The sequence below is a fragment of the Coregonus clupeaformis genome, chromosome 21, assembly GCF_020615455.1.
Source record: "Coregonus clupeaformis isolate EN_2021a chromosome 21, ASM2061545v1, whole genome shotgun sequence".
NCBI classification, from domain to species: Eukaryota; Metazoa; Chordata; class Actinopteri; order Salmoniformes; family Salmonidae; genus Coregonus; species Coregonus clupeaformis.
Window position 1 is genome coordinate 15379852 of NC_059212.1, and position 7491 is coordinate 15387342.

Genomic DNA, 7491 nt, shown 5'->3' on the forward strand with positions numbered 1-7491 from the left:
ATAGTCTATCCATATAGTCTATCCATATGGTCTATCCATATAGTCTATCCATATGGTCTATCCATATAGTCTATCCATATAGTCTATCCATATAGTCTATCCATATAGTCTATCCATATAGTCTATCCATATAGTCTATCCATATTGTCTATCCATATAGTCTATCCATATGGTCTATCCATATAGTCTATCCATGCAATGGTCCCTTCAAAATGGATGTGAAGGAAGCAAGTGAACAGCGTATAGTATATTCATGTTCATACCAATTTATTTGTATTTACACTGAACAAAAATTATAAACGCAACATGTAAAGTGTTGGTCCCATGTTTCATAAGCTGTAATAAAAGATTGCAGAAATGTTGTGCACACATTTGTTTACATCCCTGTTAGTGAGCATTTCTCATTTGCCAAGATAATCCATCCACCTGACAGGTTTGGCATATTAAGAAGCTGATTAAACAGCATGATCATTACACAGGTGCACCTTTTGTTGGGGACAATAAAAGGACAATCTAAAATGTGCAGTTTTGTCACACAACAGAATGCCACAGATGTCTCAAGTTTTGAGGGAGAGTGCAATTGGTATGCTGACTGCAGGTATGTCCACCAGAGCTGTTGCAAGATAATTTAATGTTAATTTCTCTACCATAAGCCGCCTCCAACGTCGTTTTAGAGAATTTGGCAGTACGTCCAACTGGCCTCACAACCGCAGACCACGTGTATGGCGTCGTGTGGGCGAGCGGTTTGCTGATGTCAACGTTGTGAACAGAATGCCCCCATGGTGGCGGTGGGGTTATGGTACGGGCAGGCATAAGCTATGGACTACGAACACAATTGCATTTTATCGATGGCAATTTGAATGCACAGAGATACCGTGACGAGATCCAGAGGCCCATTGTCGTGCCATTCATTCGCTGCCATCACCTCATGTTTCAGCATGATAATGCACGGCCCCATGTCGCAAGGATCTGTACACAATTCCTGGAAGATGAAAATGTCCCAGTTCTTCCATGGCCTGCATACTCACCAGACATGCCACCCACTGAGCATGTTTTGGATGCTCTGGATCGACGTGTACGACAGCGTGTTCCAATTCCCGGCAATGTCCAGCAACTTCGCACAGCCATTGAAGAGGAGTGGGACAACATTCCACAGGCCACAATCAACAGCCTGATCAACTCTATGCGAAGGAGATGTGTTGCGCTGCATGAGGCAAATGGTGATCACACCAGATACTGACTGGTTTTCTGAACCATGCCCCTACCTTTTTTAAAGGTACAGTTGAAGTCGGAAGTTTACATACACTTAGGTTGGAGTCATTAAAACCTGTCTTTCAACCACTCCACAAATTTCTTGTTAACAAACTATAGTTTTGGCAAGTCGGTTAGGACATCTTCTTTGTGCATGACACAAGTAATTTTTCCAGCAATTGTTTACAGACAGATTATTTCACTTATAATTCACTGTATCACAATTCCAGTGTGTCAGAAGTTTACATACACTAAGTTGACTGTGCCTTTAAACAGCTTGGAAAATTCCAGAAAATGATGTCATGGCTTTAGAAGCTTCTGATAGGCTAATTGACATCATTTGAGTCAATTGGAGGTGTACCTGTGGATGTATTTCAAGGCCTACCTTCAAACTCAGTGCCTCTTTGCTTGACATCATGGGAAAATCAAAAGAAATCAGCCAAAAAAAATGTGTAGACCTCCACAAGTCTGGTTCATCCTTGGGAGCAATTTACAAACGCCTGAAGGTACCATGTTCATCTGTACAAAAAATAGTACACATGTATAAACACCATGGGACCACGCAGCCATCATACTGCTCAGGAAGGAGATGCGTTCTGTCTCCTAGAGATGAACGTACTTTGGTGCGAAAAGTGCAAATCAATCCCAGAACAACAGCAAATGACCTTGTGAAGATGCTGGAGGAAACAGGTACAAAATTATCTATATCCATAGTAAAACGAGTCCTATATCGACATAACCTGAAAGGCCGCTCAGCAAGGAAGAAGCCACTGCTCCAAAACCGCCACAAAAAAGCCAGACTATGGTTTGCAACTGCACATGGGGACAAAGATCGTACTTTTTGGAGGAATGTCCTCTGGTCTGATGAAACAAAAATAGAACTGTTTGGCCATAATGACCATCGTTATGTTTGGAGGAAAAAGGGGGAGCTTGCAAGCCAAAGAACACCATCCCAACCGTGAAGCACGGGGTGGCAGCATCATGCTGTGGGGGTGCTTTGCTGCAGGATGGACTGGTGCACTTCACAAAATAGATGGCATCATGAAGAAGGAAAATTATGTGGATATATTGAAGCAACATCTCAAGACATCAGTCAGGAAGTTAAAGCTAGGTCGCAAATAGGCCTTCCAAATGGACAATGACACCAAGCATACTTGCAAAATGGCTTAAGGACAACAAAGTCAAGGTATTGGAGTGGCCATCACAAAGCCCTGACCTCAATTCTATAGAAAATTTGTGGGCAGAACTGAAAAAGCGTGTGCGAGCAAGGAGGCCTACAAACCTGACTCAGTTACACCAGCTCTGTCAGGAGGAATCTGTCAAAATTCACCCAACTTATTGTGGGTAGCTTGTGGAAGGCTACCCGAAACGTTTGACCCAAGTTAAACAATTTAAAGGCAATGCTACCAAATACTAATTGAGTGTATGTAAACTTCTGACCCACTGGGAATGTGATGAAAGAAATAAAAGCTGAAATAACTCATTCTCTCTACAAGTATTCTGACATTTCACATTCTTAAAATAAAGTGGTGATCCTAACTGACCTAACACAGGGAATTTTTACAAGGATTAAATGTCAGGAATTGTGAAAAACTGAGTTTAAATGTATTTGGCTAAGGTGTATGTAAACCTCTGACTTCAACTGTATCTGTGACCAACAGATGCATATCTGTATTCCCAGTCATGTGAAATCTATAGATTAGGGCCTAATGAATTTATTTCATTTGACGGATTTCCTTATATGAACTGTAACTCAGTAACATCTTTGAAATTGTTGCATGTTGTGTTTATATGTTTGTTCAGTAAATTATGGATCCCCATTAGCTCTTCCTGGAGTCCAGCAATATTAAGACAGTTATATACAATTATGAGTCTCTGACATTATGATAGTGAGTTGTTTATAGTTTACAAACCTATAACATTCATAAAAAAACATAGTTGCTTACACTTGCCTTTAGCTTTCAGAACCTGACAATTGTTTTTCATATCTATAATGTTCCATTTGTCACGCTCGTCTTGAGAAGAAGCGGGCCAAGGCGCAGCGTGATATGCGTACATATTTATTTCAGTGTACACACAACGAACAAAACAACAAATGATACGAAACGTGAAGTCCTACGGTTACACAAACCAAACGGAACAAGATACCACATTAAACAAATGCCAAACGGCTACCTAAGTATGGCTCCCAATCAGAGACAACGAGCTACAGCCGTCTCTGATTGGGAACCACCCTGGCCAACATAGAAATACCAAACTAGAAGCAACACAACCTAGAACAAAAAACATAGAAACTAACACCCTGGCTCAACATACGAGAGTCCCCAGAGCCAGGGCGTGACAGTACCCCCCAAAGGCGCGGACTCCGACCGCGCCAACCAAACACAACAGGGGAGGGACCGGGTGGGCACTCCGCCTCGGCGGCGGATCCGGTTTCGGGTATGACCCCCACTCCCTCTCTAACCCCCCAAAGCGCCCCTGGTCCGGTCTGGCCCTGCTGGCCGGAGCTGGACTGAATACTGGTGGAGCGGATTGCTCTAGCTCCGGAGTGGAGCAGCTGACCGGTGTCGGACCAGGCACCGGTGGAACAGGCACGGGCTGTGCCGGACAGACGACGCACACCACTGGCTTGGTGCGGGGATCAGGAACAGGCCGGACCGGGCTGGCGACGCGCACCACTGTCTTGGTGCGGGGATCAGGAACAGGCCGGGCCGGGCTGACGACGCGCACCACTGGCTTGGTGCGGGGAGCAGGAACGGGCCGGACCGGCTGGACGACGCCGCACCACAGGTTTAGTGCGGGGAGCAGGAACGGGCCGGACCGGGCTGGCGACGCGCACCACTGGCTAGGTGCGGGGAGCAGGAACGGGCCGGACCGGGCTGGCGACGCGCACCACTGGCTTGGTGCGGGGAGCAAGAACGGGCCGGACCGGGCTGGTGACGTGCACCACTGGCTTGGTGCGAGAGGCAGGAACAGGCCGAACCGGGCTGGCGACGCGCACCACTGGCTTGGTGCGAGGGGCAGGAACAGGCCGAACCGGGCTGGTGACGCGCACCACTGGTTTGGTGCGAGAGGCAGGAACAGGCCGGACCGGGCTGGCGACGCGCACCACAGGCTTGGTGCGAGGGACAGGAACAGGCTGGACCGGGCTGGCGACGCGCACCACAGGCTCGGTGCGAGAGGCAGGAACAGGCCGGACCGGGCTGGCGACGCGCACCACAGGCTCGGTGCGAGAGACAAGAACAGGCCGGACCGTACTGGGGACACACGCCACTGGCCCTACGCGGGGATCAGGAACGGGCCGGACCGGACTGGCAACACACCCCTGTACCTCTCGCCGTGCCTCTACATTCTCCTTCCCCCTGGTGTCCAGTAACTCCCGTAACCTGGCGGCCTCCTCTGCCAACCCTCTGAACCACTCTATCCCGTACTCCTGCTGCCCCGTCGTCCACGGCGTGAGCCCCCCCCTAAAAAATGTCTGGGCTTGTCTCTCCCCCGTGGACCAGGCCTCCATGGTTCTCGCCCAACTCTCACTCCACTGCTCCCAATTCCAACCTCTCTCCTCATCACGCTGCTTGACCCAGTCGTGGTGGTATCTTCTGTCACGCTCGTCTTGAGAAGAAGCGGGCCAAGGCGCAGCGTGATATGCGTACATATTTATTTCAGTGTACACACAACGAACAAAACAACAAACGATACGAAACGTGAAGTCCTACGGTTACACAAACCAAACGGAACAAGATACCACATTAAACAAATGCCAAACGGCTACCTAAGTATGGCTCCCAATCAGAGACAACGAGCTACAGCCGTCTCTGATTGGGAACCACCCTGGCCAACATAGAAATACCAAACTAGAAGCAACACAACCTAGAACAAAAAACATAGAAACTAACACCCTGGCTCAACATACGAGAGTCCCCAGAGCCAGGGCATGACACCATTCATGACAAATTCAAATACAATGGAGATGGTATACCTCAATTAATATCCATCAAAGTTGGTCAAAAAACCTTCCAATAACAATACTAGACAAGTGTAACATCCCAAAATGTAGGATAGTCCCTATAATCTACACTACATCAAAACATTCTTACTAGTGTAGAAATACATGGCTACTTCACTGGCTTAATCCTTGTTTAGAGTATACACACAGTTGAAGGAGGCAGTTACCCCCTCCTTCAACTACATTAGGAAAGGTTTTGGGCCAAGGAATGTTCAAAAGATAGTTCACTCCCAAATCGAAGTTAGTCAGATGTGTTTTCAGATTTCAAAAGTGGTCTAATATCAAGATGAGAATCATAATAATATGCCATTTAGCAGACACTTTTATCCAAAGCGACTTACAGTCATGCGTGCATACATTTTTGTGTATGGGTGGTCCTGGGGATCGAACCCACTACCTTGGCGTTACAAGCGCCGTGCTCTACCAGCTGAGCTACAGAGGACCAGAATCATGAGATGGTCCCAAACCATCTGTTGTGTAGATCCAGCTATCTGCCTCCATCCCCCAAAAAATAGAAATTATGAAAATAGATAGTGCCATTCTTTCCCATTAATTTGGGATGGAGGCTTATAGTTGGATGTTATAATATATATAATAAAATATACAGTGAGGGAAAAAAGTATTTGATCCCCTGCTGATTTTGTACGTTTGCCCACTGACAAATAAATGATCAGTCTATAATTTTAATGGTAGGTTTATTTGAACAGTGAGAGACAGAATAACAACAAAAAAATCCAGAAAAACGCATGTCAAAATGTTATAAATTGATTTGCATTTTAATGAGGGAAATAAGTGTTTGACCCCCTCTCAATCAGAAAGATTTCTGGCTCCCAGGTGTCTTTTATACAGGTAACGAGCTGAGATTAGGAGCACACTCTTAAAGGGAGTCCAGCTAATCTCAGTTTGTTACCTGTATAAAAGACACCTGTCCACAGAAGCAATCAATCAATCAGATTCCAAACTCTCCACCATGGCCAAGACCAAAGAGCTCTCCAAGGATGTCAGGGACAAGACTGTAGACCTACACAAGGCTGGAATGGGCTACAAGACTATCGCCAAGCAGCTTGGTGAGAAGGTGACAACAGTTGGTGCGATTATTCGCAAATGGAAGAAACACAAAATAACTGTCAATCTCCCTCGGCCTGGGGCTCCATGCAAGATCTCACCTCATGGAGTTGCAATGATCATGAGAACGGTGAGGAATCAGCCCAGAACTACACAGGAGGATCTTGTCAATGATCTCAAGGCAGCTGGGACCATAGTCACCAAGAAAACAATTGGTAACACACTACGCCGTGAAGGACTGAAATCCTGCGGCGCCCGCAAGGTCCCCCTGCTCAAGAAAGCACATATACAGGCCCATCTGAAGTTTGCAAATGAACATCTGAATGATTCAGGGGAGAACTGGGTGAAAGTGTTGTGGTCAGATGAGACCAAAATCGAGCTCTTTGGCATCAATTCAACTCGCTGTGTTTGGAGGAGGAGGAATGCTGCCTATGACCCCAAGAACACCATCTCCACCGTCAAACATGGAGGTGGAAACATTATGCTTTGGGGGTGTTTTTCTGCTAAGGGGACAGGACAACTTCACCGCATCAAAGAGACGATGGACGGGGCCATGTACCGTCAAATATTGGGTGAGAACCTCCTTCCCTCAGCCAGGGCATTGAAAATTAGTCGTGGATGGGTATTCCAGCATGACAATGACCCAAAACACACGGCCAAGGCAACAAAGGAGTGGCTCAAGAAGAGCACATTAAGGTCCTGGAGTGGCCTAGCCAGTCTTCAGACATTAATCCCATAGAAATCTGTGGGGGAGCTGAAGGTTCGAGTTGCCAAACGTCAGCCTCAAAACCTTAATGACTTGGAGAAGATCTGCAAAGAGGAGTGGGACAAAATCCCTCCTGAGATGTGTGCAAACTTGGTGGCCAACTACAAGAAACGTCTGACCTCTGTGATTGCCAACAAGGGTTTTGCCACCAAGTACTAAGTCATGTTTTGCAGAGGGGTCAAATACTTATTTCCCTCAATAAAATGAAAATCAGTTTATAACATTTTTGACATGCGTTTTTCTGGATTTCTTTGTTGTTATTCTGTCTCTCACTGTTCAAATAAACATACCATTAACATTATAGACTGATCATGTCTTTGTCAGTGGGCAAACGTACAAAATCAGCAGGGGATCAAATACTTTTTTCCCTCACTGTATATAATATATGCCATTTAGCAGATAC